Genomic DNA, 16,289 nt, shown 5'->3' with positions numbered 1-16,289 from the left:
CGCCGTTCCATGCGGCCTAGTGTGATAGGCATGTAGCTCGGCCTTACGGGCCCTCTAATTGTGATATTATCGTCGAGCGCGGCTTGTTGTTGTTGGTCAATGCCTTTGCCAGCGAAAAATAGTGGAAATCAAAAGAGAAATTGCGTAAAACGGATAAATGAGCGTAAAGTTATGTCGTTTGAAGGTTTTACATCTTCGCACCTAAAGCGAAAGGAGGAAAGGTATTAAGAGAATTTAGAGTGCAAGGAATGTCGGATGCGATCATACCAGCACTAACGCACCGGATCCCATCAGAACCCCGAAGTCAAGCGTGCTTGGGCGAGAGTAGTACTAGGATGGGTGACCCCCTAGGAAGTCCTCGTGTTGCATCCCTCTTTTTAGGCAAAATTTATATCTTACTTCTTTTAATGTATCGGCGGTATGTCTAATAAATTCACAAATGAGTTTTAAGCAGTGTAAACGAAATAGATATTTTTTTTTACACGAAATAACAATATTTTTGAAGGTAATAGTTATTAAAAAAATCAAAAAATCAATATATAGTAAATAAGGAAAATATTTACGGGCTTAACAACGCTGCACTTGACACGTCACTACGCCTTGGCCTCGAAGGCGACATCCGTAAAATGCCTAGTTGCGACGTCGCCGTTCCATGCGGCCTAGTGTGATAGGCATGTAGCTAGGCCTTACGGGCCCTCTAATTGTGATATTATCGTCGAGCGCGGCTTGTTGTTGTTGGTCAATGCCTTTGCCAGCGAAAAATAGTGGAAATCAAAAGAGGAATTGCGTAAAACGGATAAATGAGCGTAAAGTTATGTCGTTTGAAGGTTTTACATCTTCGCACCTAAAGCGGAAGGAGGAAAGGTATTAAGAGAATTTAGAGTGCAAGGAATGTCGGATGCGATCATACCAGCACTAACGCACCGGATCCCATCAGAACTCCGAAGTTAAGCGTGCTTGGGCGAGAGTGGTACTAGGATGGGTGACCCCCTGGGAAGTCCTCGTGTTGCATCCCTCTTTTTAGGCAAAATTTATATCTTACTTCTTTTAATGTATCGGCGGTACGTCTAATAAATTCACAAATGAGTTTTAAGCAGTGTAAACGAAATAGATATTTTTTTTTACACGAAATAACAATATTTTTGAAGGTAATAGTTATTAAAAAAATCAAAAAATCAATATATAGTAAATAAGGAAAATATTTACGGGCTTAACAACGCTGCACTTGACACGTCACTACGCCTTGGCCTCGAAGGCGACATCCGTAAAATGCCTAGTTACGACGTCGCCGTTCCATGCGGCCTAGTGTGATAGGCATGTAGCTAGGCCTTACGGGCCCTCTAATTGTGATATTATCGTCGAGCGCGGCTTGTTGTTGTTGGTCAATGCCTTTGCCAGCGAAAAATAGTGGAAATTAAAAGAGGAATTGCGTAAAACGGATAAATGAGCGTAAAGTTATGTCGTTTGAAGGTTTTACATCTTCGCACCTAAAGCGGAAGGAGGAAAGGTATTAAGAGAATTTAGAGTGCAAGGAATGTCGGATGCGATCATACCAGCACTAACGCACCGGATCGCATCAGAACTCCGAAGTTAAGCGTGCTTGGGCGAGAGTAGTACTAGGATGGGTGACCCCCTGGGAAGTCCTCGTGTTGCATCCCTCTTTTTAGGCAAAATTTATATCTTACTTCTTTTAATGTATCGGCGGTATGTCTAATAAATTCACAAATGAGTTTTAAGCAGTGTAAACGAAATAGATATTTTTTTTTACACGAAATAACAATATTTTTGAAGGTAATAGTTATTAAAAAAATCAAAAAATCAATATATAGTAAATAAGGAAAATATTTACGGGCTTAAAAACGCTGCACTTGACACGTCACTACGCCTTGGCCTCGAAGGCGACATCCGTAAAATGCCTAGTTGCGACGTCGCCGTTCCATGCGGCCTAGTGTGATAGGCATGTAGCTAGGCCTTACGGGCCCTCTAATTGTGATATTATCGTCGAGCGCGGCTTGTTGTTGTTGGTCAATGCCTTTGCCAGCGAAAAATAGTGGAAATCAAAAGAGGAATTGCGTAAAACGGATAAATGAGCGTAAAGTTATGTCGTTTGAAGGTTTTACATCTTCGAACCTAAAGCGGAAGGAGGAAAGGTATTAAGAGAATTTAGAGTGCAAGGAATATCGGATGCGATCATACCAGCACTAACGCACCGGATCCCATCAGAACTCCGAAGTTAAGCGTGCCCTGGCGAGAGTAGTACTAGGATGGGTGACCCCCTGGGAAGTCCTCGTGTTGCATCCCTCTTTTTAGGCAAAATTTATATCTTACTTCTTTTAATGTATCGGCGGTATGTCTAATAAATTCACAAATGAGTTTTAAGCAATGTAAACGAAATAGATATTTTTTTTTTACACGAAATAACAATATTTTTGAAGGTAATAGTTATTAAAAAATCAAAAAATCAATATATAGTAAATAAGGAAAATATTTACGGGCTTAACAACGCTGCACTTGACACGTCACTACGCCTTGGCCTCGAAGGCGACATCCGTAAAATGCCTAGTTGCGACGTCGCCGTTCCATGCGGCCTAGTGTGAAAGGCATGTAGCTAGGCCTTACGGGCCCTCTAATTGTGATATTATCGTCGAGCGCGGCTTGTTGTTGTTGGTCAATGCCTTTGCCAGCGAAAAATAGTGGAAATCAAAAGAGGAATTGCGTAAAACGGATAAATGAGCGTAAAGTTATGTCGTTTGAAGGTTTTACATCTTCGCACCTAAAGCGGAAGGAGGAAAGGTATTAAGAGAATTTAGAGTGCAAGGAATGTCGGATGCGATCATACCAGCACTAACGCACCGGATCCCATCAGAACTCCGAAGTTAAGCGTGCTTGGGCGAGAGTAGTACTAGGATGGGTGACCCCCTGGGAAGTCCTCGTGTTGCATCCCTCTTTTTAGGCAAAATTTATATCTTACTTCTTTTAATGTATCGGCGGTATGTCTAATAAATTCACAAATGAGTTTTAAGCAGTGTAAACGAAATAGATATATTTTTTTTATACACGAAATAACAATATTTTTGAAGGTAATAGTTATTAAAAAAATCAAAAAATCAATATATAGTAAATAAGGAAAATATTTACGGGCTTAACAACGCTGCACTTGACACGTCACTACGCCTTGGCCTCGAAGGCGACATCCGTAAAATGCCTAGTTGCGACGTCGCCGTTCCATGCGGCCTAGTGTGATAGGCATGTAGCTAGGCCTTACGGGCCCTCTAATTGTGATATTATCGTCGAGCGCGGCTTGTTGTTGTTGGTCAATGCCTTTGCCAGCGAAAAATAGTGGAAATCAAAAGAGGAATTGCGTAAAACGGATAAATGAGCGTAAAGTTATGTCGTTTGAAGGTTTTACATCTTCGCACCTAAAGCGGAAGGAGGAAAGGTATTAAGAGAATTTAGAGTGCAAGGAATGTCGGATGCGATCATACCAGCACTAACGCACCGGATCCCATCAGAACTCCGAAGTTAAGCGTGCTTGGGCGAGAGTAGTACTAGGATGGGTGACCCCCTAGGAAGTCCTCGTGTTGCATCCCTCTTTTTAGGCAAAATTTATATCTTATTTCTTTTAATGTATCGGCGGTATGTCTAATAAATTCACAAATGAGTTTTAAGCAGTGTAAACGAAATAGATATTTTTTTTTTACACGAAATAACAATATTTTTGAAGGTAATAGTTATTAAAAAAATCAAAAAATCAATATATAGTAAATAAGGAAAATATTTACGGGCTTAACAACGCTGCACTTGACACGTCACTACGCCTTGGCCTCGAAGGCGACATCCGTAAAATGCCTAGTTGCGACGTCGCCGTTCCATGCGGCCTAGTGTGATAGGCATGTAGCTAGGCCTTACGGGCCCTCTAATTGTGATATTATCGTCGAGCGCAGCTTGTTGTTGTTGGTCAATGCCTTTGCCAGCGAAAAATAGTGGAAATCAAAAGAGGAATTGCGTAAAACGGATAAATGAGCGTAAAGTTATGTCGTTTGAAGGTTTTACATCTTCGCACCTAAAGCGGAAGGAGGAAAGGTATTAAGAGAATTTAGAGTGCAAGGAATGTCGGATGCGATCATACCAGCACTAATGCACCGGATCCCATTAGAACTCCGAAGTTAAGCGTGCTTGGGCGAGAGTAGTACTAGGATGGGTGACCCCCTGGGAAGTCCTCGTGTTGCATCCCTCTTTTTAGGCAAAATTTATATCTTACTTCTTTTAATGTATCGGCGGTATGTCTAATAAATTCACAAATGAGTTTTAAGCAGTGTAAATGAAATAGATATTTTTTTTTACACGAAATAACAATATTTTTGAAGGTAATAGTTATTAAAAAAATCAAAAAATCAATATATAGTAAATAAGGAAAATATTTACGGGCTTAACAACGCTGCACTTGACACGTCACTACGCCTTGGCCTCGAAGGCGACATCCGTAAAATGCCTAGTTGCGACGTCGCCGTTCCATGCGGCCTAGTGTGATAGGCATGTAGCTAGGCCTTACGGGCCCTCTAATTGTGATATTATCGTCGAGCGCGGCTTGTTGTTGTTGGTCAATGCCTTTGCCAGCGAAAAATAGTGGAAATCAAAAGAGGAATTGCGTAAAACGGATAAATGAGCGTAAAGTTATGTCGTTTGAAGGTTTTACATCTTCGCACCTAAAGCGGAAGGAGGAAAGGTATTAAGAGAATTTAGAGTGCAAGGAATGTCGGATGCGATCATACCAGCACTAACGCACCGGATCCCATCAGAACTCTGAAGTTAAGCGTGCTTGGGCAAGAGTAGTATTAGGATGGGTGACCCCCTGGGAAGTCCTCGTGTTGCATCCCTCTTTTTAGGCAAAATTTATATCTTACTTCTTTTAATGTATCGGCGGTATGTCTAATAAATTCACAAAATGAGTTTTAAGCAGTGTAAACGAAATAGATTTTTTTTTTACACGAAATAACAATATTTTTGAAGGTAATAGTTATTAAAAAAATCAAAAAATCAATATATAGTAAATAAGGAAAATATTTACGGGCTTAACAACGCTGCACTTGACACGTCACTACGCCTTGGCCTCGAAGGCGACATCCGTAAAATGCCTAGTTGCGACGTCGCCGTTCCATGCGGCCTAGTGTGATAGGCATGTAGCTAGGCCTTACGGGCCCTCTAATTGTGATATTATCGTCGAGCGCGGCTTGTTGTTGTTGGTCAATGCCTTTGCCAGCGAAAAATAGTGGAAATCAAAAGAGAAATTGCGTAAAACGGATAAATGAGCGTAAAGTTATGTCGTTTGAAGGTTTTACATCTTCGCACCTAAAGCGAAAGGAGGAAAGGTATTAAGAGAATTTAGAGTGCAAGGAATGTCGGATGCGATCATACCAGCACTAACGCACCGGATCCCATCAGAACCCCGAAGTCAAGCGTGCTTGGGCGAGAGTAGTACTAGGATGGGTGACCCCCTGGGAAGTCCTCGTGTTGCATCCCTCTTTTTAGGCAAAATTTATATCTTACTTCTTTTAATGTATCGGCGGTATGTCTAATAAATTCACAAATGAGTTTTAAGCAGTGTAAACGAAATAGATATTTTTTTTTACACGAAATAACAATATTTTTGAAGGTAATAGTTATTAAAAAAAATCAAAAAATCAATATATAGTAAATAAGGAAAATATTTAGGGGCTTAACAACGCTGCACTTGACACGTCACTACGCCTTGGCCTCGAAGGCGACATCCGTAAAATGCCTAGTTGCGACGTCGCCGTTCCATGCGGCCTAGTGTGATAGGCATGTAGCTAGGCCTTACGGGCCCTCTAATTGTGATATTATCGTCGAGCGCGGCTTGTTGTTGTTGGTCAATGTCTTTGCCAGCGAAAAATAGTGGAAATCAAAAGAGAAATTGCGTAAAACGGATAAATGAGCGTAAAGTTATGTCGTTTGAAGGTTTTACATCTTCGCACCTAAAGCGGAAGGAGGAAAGGTATTAAGAGAATTTAGAGTGCAAGGAATGTCGGATGCGATCATACCAACACTAACGCACCGGATCCCATCAGAACCCCGAAGTCAAGCGTGCTTGGGCGAGAGTAGTACTAGGATGGGTGACCCCCTGGGAAGTCCTCGTGTTGCATCCCTCTTTTTAGGCAAAATTTATATCTTACTTCTTTTAATGTATCGGCGGTATGTCTAATAAATTCACAAATGAGTTTTAAGCAGTGTAAACGAAATAGATATTTTTTTTACACGAAATAACAATATTTTTGAAGGTAATAGTTATTAAAAAAAATCAAAAAATCAATATATAGTAAATAAGGAAAATATTTAGGGGCTTAACAACGCTGTACTTGACACGTCACTACTCCTTGGCCTCGAAGGCGACATCCATAAAATGCCTAGTTGCGACGTCGCCGTTCCATGCGGCCTAGTGTGATAGGCATGTAGCTAGGCCTTACGGGCCCTCTAATTGTGATATTATCGTCGAGCGCGGCTTGTTGTTGTTGGTCAATGCCTTTGCCAGCGAAAAATAGTGGAAATCAAAAGAGGAATTGCGTAAAACGGATAAATGAGCGTAAAGTTATGTCGTTTGAAGGTTTTACATCTTCGCACCTAAAGCGGAAGGAGGAAAGGTATTAAGAGAATTTAGAGTGCAAGGAATGTCGGATGCGATCATACCAGCACTAACGCACCGGATCCCATCAGAACTCCGAAGTTAAGCGTGCTTGGGCGAGAGTGGTACTAGGATGGGTGACCCCCTGGGAAGTCCTCGTGTTGCATCCCTCTTTTTAGGCAAAATTTATATCTTACTTCTTTTAATGTATCGGCGGTACGTCTAATAAATTCACAAATGAGTTTTAAGCAGTGTAAACGAAATAGATATTTTTTTTTACACGAAATAACAATATTTTTGAAGGTAATAGTTATTAAAAAAATCAAAAAATCAATATATAGTAAATAAGGAAAATATTTACGGGCTTAACAACGCTGCACTTGACACGTCACTACGCCTTGGCCTCGAAGGCGACATCCGTAAAATGCCTAGTTACGACGTCGCCGTTCCATGCGGCCTAGTGTGATAGGCATGTAGCTAGGCCTTACGGGCCCTCTAATTGTGATATTATCGTCGAGCGCGGCTTGTTGTTGTTGGTCAATGCCTTTGCCAGCGAAAAATAGTGGAAATTAAAAGAGGAATTGCGTAAAACGGATAAATGAGCGTAAAGTTATGTCGTTTGAAGGTTTTACATCTTCGCACCTAAAGCGGAAGGAGGAAAGGTATTAAGAGAATTTAGAGTGCAAGGAATGTCGGATGCGATCATACCAGCACTAACGCACCGGATCGCATCAGAACTCCGAAGTTAAGCGTGCTTGGGCGAGAGTAGTACTAGGATGGGTGACCCCCTGGGAAGTCCTCGTGTTGCATCCCTCTTTTTAGGCAAAATTTATATCTTACTTCTTTTAATGTATCGGCGGTATGTCTAATAAATTCACAAATGAGTTTTAAGCAGTGTAAACGAAATAGATATTTTTTTTTACACGAAATAACAATATTTTTGAAGGTAATAGTTATTAAAAAAATCAAAAAATCAATATATAGTAAATAAGGAAAATATTTACGGGCTTAAAAACGCTGCACTTGACACGTCACTACGCCTTGGCCTCGAAGGCGACATCCGTAAAATGCCTAGTTGCGACGTCGCCGTTCCATGCGGCCTAGTGTGATAGGCATGTAGCTAGGCCTTACGGGCCCTCTAATTGTGATATTATCGTCGAGCGCGGCTTGTTGTTGTTGGTCAATGCCTTTGCCAGCGAAAAATAGTGGAAATCAAAAGAGGAATTGCGTAAAACGGATAAATGAGCGTAAAGTTATGTCGTTTGAAGGTTTTACATCTTCGAACCTAAAGCGGAAGGAGGAAAGGTATTAAGAGAATTTAGAGTGCAAGGAATATCGGATGCGATCATACCAGCACTAACGCACCGGATCCCATCAGAACTCCGAAGTTAAGCGTGCCCTGGCGAGAGTAGTACTAGGATGGGTGACCCCCTGGGAAGTCCTCGTGTTGCATCCCTCTTTTTAGGCAAAATTTATATCTTACTTCTTTTAATGTATCGGCGGTATGTCTAATAAATTCACAAATGAGTTTTAAGCAATGTAAACGAAATAGATATTTTTTTTTTACACGAAATAACAATATTTTTGAAGGTAATAGTTATTAAAAAATCAAAAAATCAATATATAGTAAATAAGGAAAATATTTACGGGCTTAACAACGCTGCACTTGACACGTCACTACGCCTTGGCCTCGAAGGCGACATCCGTAAAATGCCTAGTTGCGACGTCGCCGTTCCATGCGGCCTAGTGTGAAAGGCATGTAGCTAGGCCTTACGGGCCCTCTAATTGTGATATTATCGTCGAGCGCGGCTTGTTGTTGTTGGTCAATGCCTTTGCCAGCGAAAAATAGTGGAAATCAAAAGAGGAATTGCGTAAAACGGATAAATGAGCGTAAAGTTATGTCGTTTGAAGGTTTTACATCTTCGCACCTAAAGCGGAAGGAGGAAAGGTATTAAGAGAATTTAGAGTGCAAGGAATGTCGGATGCGATCATACCAGCACTAACGCACCGGATCCCATCAGAACTCCGAAGTTAAGCGTGCTTGGGCGAGAGTAGTACTAGGATGGGTGACCCCCTGGGAAGTCCTCGTGTTGCATCCCTCTTTTTAGGCAAAATTTATATCTTACTTCTTTTAATGTATCGGCGGTATGTCTAATAAATTCACAAATGAGTTTTAAGCAGTGTAAACGAAATAGATATATTTTTTTTTATACACGAAATAACAATATTTTTGAAGGTAATAGTTATTAAAAAAATCAAAAAATCAATATATAGTAAATAAGGAAAATATTTACGGGCTTAACAACGCTGCACTTGACACGTCACTACGCCTTGGCCTCGAAGGCGACATCCGTAAAATGCCTAGTTGCGACGTCGCCGTTCCATGCGGCCTAGTGTGATAGGCATGTAGCTAGGCCTTACGGGCCCTCTAATTGTGATATTATCGTCGAGCGCGGCTTGTTGTTGTTGGTCAATGCCTTTGCCAGCGAAAAATAGTGGAAATCAAAAGAGGAATTGCGTAAAACGGATAAATGAGCGTAAAGTTATGTCGTTTGAAGGTTTTACATCTTCGCACCTAAAGCGGAAGGAGGAAAGGTATTAAGAGAATTTAGAGTGCAAGGAATGTCGGATGCGATCATACCAGCACTAACGCACCGGATCCCATCAGAACTCCGAAGTTAAGCGTGCTTGGGCGAGAGTAGTACTAGGATGGGTGACCCCCTAGGAAGTCCTCGTGTTGCATCCCTCTTTTTAGGCAAAATTTATATCTTATTTCTTTTAATGTATCGGCGGTATGTCTAATAAATTCACAAATGAGTTTTAAGCAGTGTAAACGAAATAGATATTTTTTTTTACACGAAATAACAATATTTTTGAAGGTAATAGTTATTAAAAAAATCAAAAAATCAATATATAGTAAATAAGGAAAATATTTACGGGCTTAACAACGCTGCACTTGACACGTCACTACGCCTTGGCCTCGAAGGCGACATCCGTAAAATGCCTAGTTGCGACGTCGCCGTTCCATGCGGCCTAGTGTGATAGGCATGTAGCTAGGCCTTACGGGCCCTCTAATTGTGATATTATCGTCGAGCGCAGCTTGTTGTTGTTGGTCAATGCCTTTGCCAGCGAAAAATAGTGGAAATCAAAAGAGGAATTGCGTAAAACGGATAAATGAGCGTAAAGTTATGTCGTTTGAAGGTTTTACATCTTCGCACCTAAAGCGGAAGGAGGAAAGGTATTAAGAGAATTTAGAGTGCAAGGAATGTCGGATGCGATCATACCAGCACTAATGCACCGGATCCCATTAGAACTCCGAAGTTAAGCGTGCTTGGGCGAGAGTAGTACTAGGATGGGTGACCCCCTGGGAAGTCCTCGTGTTGCATCCCTCTTTTTAGGCAAAATTTATATCTTACTTCTTTTAATGTATCGGCGGTATGTCTAATAAATTCACAAATGAGTTTTAAGCAGTGTAAATGAAATAGATATTTTTTTTTACACGAAATAACAATATTTTTGAAGGTAATAGTTATTAAAAAAATCAAAAAATCAATATATAGTAAATAAGGAAAATATTTACGGGCTTAACAACGCTGCACTTGACACGTCACTACGCCTTGGCCTCGAAGGCGACATCCGTAAAATGCCTAGTTGCGACGTCGCCGTTCCATGCGGCCTAGTGTGATAGGCATGTAGCTAGGCCTTACGGGCCCTCTAATTGTGATATTATCGTCGAGCGCGGCTTGTTGTTGTTGGTCAATGCCTTTGCCAGCGAAAAATAGTGGAAATCAAAAGAGGAATTGCGTAAAACGGATAAATGAGCGTAAAGTTATGTCGTTTGAAGGTTTTACATCTTCGCACCTAAAGCGGAAGGAGGAAAGGTATTAAGAGAATTTAGAGTGCAAGGAATGTCGGATGCGATCATACCAGCACTAACGCACCGGATCCCATCAGAACTCTGAAGTTAAGCGTGCTTGGGCAAGAGTAGTATTAGGATGGGTGACCCCCTGGGAAGTCCTCGTGTTGCATCCCTCTTTTTAGGCAAAATTTATATCTTACTTCTTTTAATGTATCGGCGGTATGTCTAATAAATTCACAAAATGAGTTTTAAGCAGTGTAAACGAAATAGATTTTTTTTTTTTACACGAAATAACAATATTTTTGAAGGTAATAGTTATTAAAAAAAATCAAAAAATCAATATATAGTAAATAAGGAAAATATTTAGGGGCTTAACAACGCTGCACTTGACACGTCACTACGCCTTGGCCTCGAAGGCGACATCCGTAAAATGCCTAGTTGCGACGTCGCCGTTCCATGCGGCCTAGTGTGATAGGCATGTAGCTAGGCCTTACGGGCCCTCTAATTGTGATATTATCGTCGAGCGCGGCTTGTTGTTGTTGGTCAATGCCTTTGCCAGCGAAAAATAGTGGAAATCAAAAGAGAAATTGCGTAAAACGGATAAATGAGCGTAAAGTTATGTCGTTTGAAGGTTTTACATCTTCGCACCTAAAGCGAAAGGAGGAAAGGTATTAAGAGAATTTAGAGTGCAAGGAATGTCGGATGCGATCATACCAGCACTAACGCACCGGATCCCATCAGAACCCCGAAGTCAAGCGTGCTTGGGCGAGAGTAGTACTAGGATGGGTGACCCCCTGGGAAGTCCTCGTGTTGCATCCCTCTTTTTAGGCAAAATTTATATCTTACTTCTTTTAATGTATCGGCGGTATGTCTAATAAATTCACAAATGAGTTTTAAGCAGTGTAAACGAAATAGATATTTTTTTTTACACGAAATAACAATATTTTTGAAGGTAATAGTTATTAAAAAAAATCAAAAAATCAATATATAGTAAATAAGGAAAATATTTAGGGGCTTAACAACGCTGCACTTGACACGTCACTACGCCTTGGCCTCGAAGGCGACATCCGTAAAATGCCTAGTTGCGACGTCGCCGTTCCATGCGGCCTAGTGTGATAGGCATGTAGCTAGGCCTTACGGGCCCTCTAATTGTGATATTATCGTCGAGCGCGGCTTGTTGTTGTTGGTCAATGTCTTTGCCAGCGAAAAATAGTGGAAATCAAAAGAGAAATTGCGTAAAACGGATAAATGAGCGTAAAGTTATGTCGTTTGAAGGTTTTACATCTTCGCACCTAAAGCGGAAGGAGGAAAGGTATTAAGAGAATTTAGAGTGCAAGGAATGTCGGATGCGATCATACCAACACTAACGCACCGGATCCCATCAGAACCCCGAAGTCAAGCGTGCTTGGGCGAGAGTAGTACTAGGATGGGTGACCCCCTGGGAAGTCCTCGTGTTGCATCCCTCTTTTTAGGCAAAATTTATATCTTACTTCTTTTAATGTATCGGCGGTATGTCTAATAAATTCACAAATGAGTTTTAAGCAGTGTAAACGAAATAGATATTTTTTTTTACACGAAATAACAATATTTTTGAAGGTAATAGTTATTAAAAAAATCAAAAAATCAATATATAGTAAATAAGGAAAATATTTAGGGGCTTAACAACGCTGTACTTGACACGTCACTACTCCTTGGCCTCGAAGGCGACATCCATAAAATGCCTAGTTGCGACGTCGCCGTTCCATGCGGCCTAGTGTGATAGGCATGTAGCTAGGCCTTACGGGCCCTGTAATTGTGATATTATCGTCGAGCGCGGCTTGTTGTTGTTGGTCAATGCCTTTGCCAGCGAAAAATAGTGGAAATCAAAAGAGGAATTGCGTAAAACGGATAAATGAGCGTAAAGTTATGTCGTTTGAAGGTTTTACATCTTCGCACCTAAAGCGGAAGGAGGAAAGGTATTAAGAGAATTTAGAGTGCAAGGAATGTCGGATGCGATCATACCAGCACTAACGCACCGGATCCCATCAGAACTCCGAAGTCAAGCGTGCTTGGGCGAGAGTAGTACTAGGATGGGTGACCCCCTGGGAAGTCCTCGTGTTGCATCCCTCTTTTTAGGCAAAATTTATATCTTACTTCTTTTAATGTATCGGCGGTATGTCTAATAAATTCACAAAATGAGTTTTAAGCAGTGTAAACGAAATAGATATTTTTTTTTACACGAAATAACAATATTTTTGAAGGTAATAGTTATTAAAAAAAATCCAAAAATCAATATATAGTAAATAAGGAAAATATTTAGGGGCTTAACAACGCTGCACTTGACACGTCACTACGCCTTGGCCTCGAAGGCGACATCCGTAAAATGCCTAGTTGCGACGTCGCCGTTCCATGCGGCCTAGTGTGATAGGCATGTAGCTAGGCCTTACGGGCCCTCTAATTGTGATATTATCGTCGAGCGCGGCTTGTTGTTGTTGGTCAATGCCTTTGCCAGCGAAAAATAGTGGAAATCAAAAGAGAAATTGCGTAAAACGGATAAATGAGCGTAAAGTTATGTCGTTTGAAGGTTTTACATCTTCGCACCTAAAGCGAAAGGAGGAAAGGTATTAAGAGAATTTAGAGTGCAAGGAATGTCGGATGCGATCATACCAGCACTAACGCACCGGATCCCATCAGAACCCCGAAGTCAAGCGTGCTTGGGCGAGAGTAGTACTAGGATGGGTGACCCCCTGGGAAGTCCTCGTGTTGCATCCCTCTTTTTAGGCAAAATTTATATCTTACTTCTTTTAATGTATCGGCGGTATGTCTAATAAATTCACAAATGAGTTTTAAGCAGTGTAAACGAAATAGATATTTTTTTTTACACGAAATAACAATATTTTTGAAGGTAATAGTTATTAAAAAAAATCAAAAAATCAATATATAGTAAATAAGGAAAATATTTAGGGGCTTAACAACGCTGCACTTGACACGTCACTACGCCTTGGCCTCGAAGGCGACATCCGTAAAATGCCTAGTTGCGACGTCGCCGTTCCATGCGGCCTAGTGTGATAGGCATGTAGCTAGGCCTTACGGGCCCTCTAATTGTGATATTATCGTCGAGCGCGGCTTGTTGTTGTTGGTCAATGTCTTTGCCAGCGAAAAATAGTGGAAATCAAAAGAGAAATTGCGTAAAACGGATAAATGAGCGTAAAGTTATGTCGTTTGAAGGTTTTACATCTTCGCACCTAAAGCGGAAGGAGGAAAGGTATTAAGAGAATTTAGAGTGCAAGGAATGTCGGATGCGATCATACCAGCACTAACGCACCGGATCCCATCAGAACCCCGAAGTCAAGCGTGCTTGGGCGAGAGTAGTACTAGGATGGGTGACCCCCTGGGAAGTCCTCGTGTTGCATCCCTCTTTTTAGGCAAAATTTATATCTTACTTCTTTTAATGTATCGGCGGTATGTCTAATAAATTCACAAATGAGTTTTAAGCAGTGTAAACGAAATAGATATTTTTTTTACACGAAATAACAATATTTTTGAAGGTAATAGTTATTAAAAAAAATCAAAAAATCAATATATAGTAAATAAGGAAAATATTTAGGGGCTTAACAACGCTGTACTTGACACGTCACTACTCCTTGGCCTCGAAGGCGACATCTATAAAATGCCTAGTTGCGACGTCGCCGTTCCATGCGGCCTAGTGTGATAGGCATGTAGCTAGGCCTTACGGGCCCTGTAATTGTGATATTATCGTCGAGCGCGGCTTGTTGTTGTTGGTCAATGCCTTTGCCAGCGAAAAATAGTGGAAATCAAAAGAGGAATTGCGTAAAACGGATAAATGAGCGTAAAGTTATGTCGTTTGAAGGTTTTACATCTTCGCACCTAAAGCGGAAGGAGGAAAGGTATTAAGAGAATTTAGAGTGCAAGGAATGTCAGATGCGATCATACCAGCAACTAACGCACCGGATCCCATCAGAACTCCGAAGTCAAGCGTGCTTGGGCGAGAGTAGTACTAGGATGGGTGACCCCCTGGGAAGTCCTCGTGTTGCATCCCTCTTTTTAGGCAAAATTTATATCTTACTTCTTTTAATGTATCGGCGGTATGTCTAATAAATTCACAAATGAGTTTTAAGCAGTGTAAACGAAATAGATATTTTTTTTTACACGAAATAACAATATTTTTGAAGGTAATAGTTATTAAAAAAATCAAAAAATCAATATATAGTAAATAAGGAAAATATTTAGGGGCTTAACAACGCTGCACTTGACACGTCACTACGCCTTGGCCTCGAAGGCGATATCCGTAAAATGCCTAGTTGCGACGTCGCCGTTCCATGCGGCCTAGTGTGATAGGCATGTAGCTAGGCCTTACGGGCCCTCTAATTGTGATATTATCGTCGAGCGCGGCTTATTGTTGTTGGTCAATGCCTTTGCCAGCGAAAAATAGTGGAAATCAAAAGAGGAATTGCGTAAAACGGATAAATGAGCGTAAAGTTATGTCGTTTGAAGGTTTTACATCTTCGCACCTAAAGCGGAAGGAGGAAAGGTATTAAGAGAATTTAGAGTGCAAGGAATGTCGGATGCGATCATACCAGCACTAACGCACCGGATCCCATCAGAACTCCGAAGTTAAGCGTGCTTGGGCGAGAGTAGTACTAGGATGGGTGACCCCCTGGGAAGTCCTCGTGTTGCATCCCTCTTTTTAGGCAAAATTTATATCTTACTTCTTTTAATGTATCGGCGGTATGTCTAATAAATTCACAAATGAGTTTTAAGCAGTGTAAACGAAATAGATATTTTTTTTTACACGAAATAACAATATTTTTGAAGGTAATAGTTATTAAAAAAATCAAAAAATCAATATATAGTAAATAAGGAAAATATTTACCGGCTTAACAATGCTGCACTTGACACGTCACTACGCCTTGGCCTCGAAGGCGACATCCGTAAAATGCCTAGTTGCGACGTCGCCGTTCCATGCGGCCTAGTGTGATAGGCATGTAGCTAGGCCTTACGGGCCCTCTAATTGTGATATTATCGTCGAGCGCGGCTTGTTGTTGTTGGTCAATGCCTTTGCCAGCGAAAAATAGTGGAAATCAAAAGAGGAATTGCGTAAAACGGATAAATGAGCGTAAAGTTATGTCGTTTGAAGGTTTTACATCTTCGCACCTAAAGCGGAAGGAGGAAAGGTATTAAGAGAATTTAGAGTGCAAGGAATGTCGGATGCGATCATACCAGCACTAACGCACCGGATCCCATCAGAACTCCGAAGTTAAGCGTGCTTGGGCGAGAGTAGTACTAGGATGGGTGACCCCCTGGGAAGTCCTCGTGTTGCATCCCTCTTTTTAGGCAAAATTTATATCTTACTTCTTTTAATGTATCGGCGGTATGTCTAATAAATTCACAAATGAGTTTTAAGCAGTGTAAACGAAATAGATATTTTTTTTACACGAAATAACAATATTTCTGAAGGTAATAGTTATTAAAAAAATCAAAAAATCAATATATAGTAAATAAGGAAAATATTTAGGGGCTTAACAACGCTGCACTTGACACGTCACTACGCCTTGGCCTCGAAGGCGACATCCGTAAAATGCCTAGTTGCGACGTCGCCGTTCCATGCGGCCTAGTGTGATAGGCATGTAGCTAGGCCTTACGGGCCCTCTAATTGTGATATTATCGTCGAGCGCGGCTTGTTGTTGTTGGTCAATGCCTTTGCCAGCGAAAAATAGTGGAAATCAAAAGAGGAATTGCGTAAAACGGATAAATGAGCGTAAAGTTATGTCGTTTGAAGGTTTTACATCTTCG

General features: G+C 41.0%; 25 non-coding genes across 25 annotated transcripts; all 25 read left to right on the top strand.

Moving 5' to 3' along the window:
* The first annotated feature begins 253 nt into the window (after nt 1–253).
* Nucleotides 254–372, top strand: LOC142169205 (5S ribosomal RNA). Its single transcript, XR_012698921.1, has one exon. It is a non-coding gene; the product is annotated as a 5S ribosomal RNA (ribosomal RNA).
* A 524-nt stretch (nt 373–896) lies between these two features.
* Nucleotides 897–1,015, top strand: LOC142169372 (5S ribosomal RNA). The gene has a single exon (XR_012699075.1). It is a non-coding gene; the product is annotated as a 5S ribosomal RNA (ribosomal RNA).
* A 524-nt stretch (nt 1,016–1,539) lies between these two features.
* On the top strand, nt 1,540–1,658 carry LOC142169379 (5S ribosomal RNA). The gene has a single exon (XR_012699082.1). It is a non-coding gene; the product is annotated as a 5S ribosomal RNA (ribosomal RNA).
* A 524-nt stretch (nt 1,659–2,182) lies between these two features.
* On the top strand, nt 2,183–2,301 carry LOC142169388 (5S ribosomal RNA). Its single transcript, XR_012699091.1, has one exon. It is a non-coding gene; the product is annotated as a 5S ribosomal RNA (ribosomal RNA).
* A 524-nt stretch (nt 2,302–2,825) lies between these two features.
* Nucleotides 2,826–2,944, top strand: LOC142169206 (5S ribosomal RNA). Its single transcript, XR_012698922.1, has one exon. It is a non-coding gene; the product is annotated as a 5S ribosomal RNA (ribosomal RNA).
* A 527-nt stretch (nt 2,945–3,471) lies between these two features.
* LOC142169368 (5S ribosomal RNA) lies at nt 3,472–3,590 on the top strand. Its single transcript, XR_012699071.1, has one exon. It is a non-coding gene; the product is annotated as a 5S ribosomal RNA (ribosomal RNA).
* A 525-nt stretch (nt 3,591–4,115) lies between these two features.
* Nucleotides 4,116–4,234, top strand: LOC142169326 (5S ribosomal RNA). Its single transcript, XR_012699034.1, has one exon. It is a non-coding gene; the product is annotated as a 5S ribosomal RNA (ribosomal RNA).
* Nucleotides 4,235–4,758: 524 nt separating this feature from the next.
* Nucleotides 4,759–4,877, top strand: LOC142169203 (5S ribosomal RNA). The gene has a single exon (XR_012698919.1). It is a non-coding gene; the product is annotated as a 5S ribosomal RNA (ribosomal RNA).
* Nucleotides 4,878–5,401: 524 nt separating this feature from the next.
* Nucleotides 5,402–5,520, top strand: LOC142169395 (5S ribosomal RNA). Its single transcript, XR_012699098.1, has one exon. It is a non-coding gene; the product is annotated as a 5S ribosomal RNA (ribosomal RNA).
* Nucleotides 5,521–6,045: 525 nt separating this feature from the next.
* Nucleotides 6,046–6,164, top strand: LOC142169211 (5S ribosomal RNA). The gene has a single exon (XR_012698927.1). It is a non-coding gene; the product is annotated as a 5S ribosomal RNA (ribosomal RNA).
* A 524-nt stretch (nt 6,165–6,688) lies between these two features.
* LOC142169371 (5S ribosomal RNA) lies at nt 6,689–6,807 on the top strand. Its single transcript, XR_012699074.1, has one exon. It is a non-coding gene; the product is annotated as a 5S ribosomal RNA (ribosomal RNA).
* A 524-nt stretch (nt 6,808–7,331) lies between these two features.
* On the top strand, nt 7,332–7,450 carry LOC142169378 (5S ribosomal RNA). Its single transcript, XR_012699081.1, has one exon. It is a non-coding gene; the product is annotated as a 5S ribosomal RNA (ribosomal RNA).
* A 524-nt stretch (nt 7,451–7,974) lies between these two features.
* LOC142169387 (5S ribosomal RNA) lies at nt 7,975–8,093 on the top strand. The gene has a single exon (XR_012699090.1). It is a non-coding gene; the product is annotated as a 5S ribosomal RNA (ribosomal RNA).
* A 524-nt stretch (nt 8,094–8,617) lies between these two features.
* Nucleotides 8,618–8,736, top strand: LOC142169392 (5S ribosomal RNA). The gene has a single exon (XR_012699095.1). It is a non-coding gene; the product is annotated as a 5S ribosomal RNA (ribosomal RNA).
* Nucleotides 8,737–9,264: 528 nt separating this feature from the next.
* On the top strand, nt 9,265–9,383 carry LOC142169367 (5S ribosomal RNA). Its single transcript, XR_012699070.1, has one exon. It is a non-coding gene; the product is annotated as a 5S ribosomal RNA (ribosomal RNA).
* A 524-nt stretch (nt 9,384–9,907) lies between these two features.
* On the top strand, nt 9,908–10,026 carry LOC142169315 (5S ribosomal RNA). The gene has a single exon (XR_012699023.1). It is a non-coding gene; the product is annotated as a 5S ribosomal RNA (ribosomal RNA).
* A 524-nt stretch (nt 10,027–10,550) lies between these two features.
* On the top strand, nt 10,551–10,669 carry LOC142169202 (5S ribosomal RNA). Its single transcript, XR_012698918.1, has one exon. It is a non-coding gene; the product is annotated as a 5S ribosomal RNA (ribosomal RNA).
* A 527-nt stretch (nt 10,670–11,196) lies between these two features.
* On the top strand, nt 11,197–11,315 carry LOC142169394 (5S ribosomal RNA). Its single transcript, XR_012699097.1, has one exon. It is a non-coding gene; the product is annotated as a 5S ribosomal RNA (ribosomal RNA).
* A 525-nt stretch (nt 11,316–11,840) lies between these two features.
* LOC142169210 (5S ribosomal RNA) lies at nt 11,841–11,959 on the top strand. Its single transcript, XR_012698926.1, has one exon. It is a non-coding gene; the product is annotated as a 5S ribosomal RNA (ribosomal RNA).
* Nucleotides 11,960–12,483: 524 nt separating this feature from the next.
* LOC142169366 (5S ribosomal RNA) lies at nt 12,484–12,602 on the top strand. Its single transcript, XR_012699069.1, has one exon. It is a non-coding gene; the product is annotated as a 5S ribosomal RNA (ribosomal RNA).
* A 526-nt stretch (nt 12,603–13,128) lies between these two features.
* LOC142169393 (5S ribosomal RNA) lies at nt 13,129–13,247 on the top strand. The gene has a single exon (XR_012699096.1). It is a non-coding gene; the product is annotated as a 5S ribosomal RNA (ribosomal RNA).
* Nucleotides 13,248–13,772: 525 nt separating this feature from the next.
* On the top strand, nt 13,773–13,891 carry LOC142169391 (5S ribosomal RNA). The gene has a single exon (XR_012699094.1). It is a non-coding gene; the product is annotated as a 5S ribosomal RNA (ribosomal RNA).
* A 524-nt stretch (nt 13,892–14,415) lies between these two features.
* On the top strand, nt 14,416–14,535 carry LOC142169209 (5S ribosomal RNA). The gene has a single exon (XR_012698925.1). It is a non-coding gene; the product is annotated as a 5S ribosomal RNA (ribosomal RNA).
* A 524-nt stretch (nt 14,536–15,059) lies between these two features.
* Nucleotides 15,060–15,178, top strand: LOC142169381 (5S ribosomal RNA). The gene has a single exon (XR_012699084.1). It is a non-coding gene; the product is annotated as a 5S ribosomal RNA (ribosomal RNA).
* A 524-nt stretch (nt 15,179–15,702) lies between these two features.
* On the top strand, nt 15,703–15,821 carry LOC142169370 (5S ribosomal RNA). The gene has a single exon (XR_012699073.1). It is a non-coding gene; the product is annotated as a 5S ribosomal RNA (ribosomal RNA).
* Nucleotides 15,822–16,289: the final 468 nt, after the last annotated feature.

Source organism: Nicotiana tabacum, chromosome 14, assembly GCF_000715075.1.
Source record: "Nicotiana tabacum cultivar K326 chromosome 14, ASM71507v2, whole genome shotgun sequence".
In the NCBI taxonomy this organism is placed as follows: Eukaryota; Viridiplantae; Streptophyta; class Magnoliopsida; order Solanales; family Solanaceae; genus Nicotiana; species Nicotiana tabacum.
This window is presented reverse-complemented; position numbering and strand designations above follow the sequence as displayed.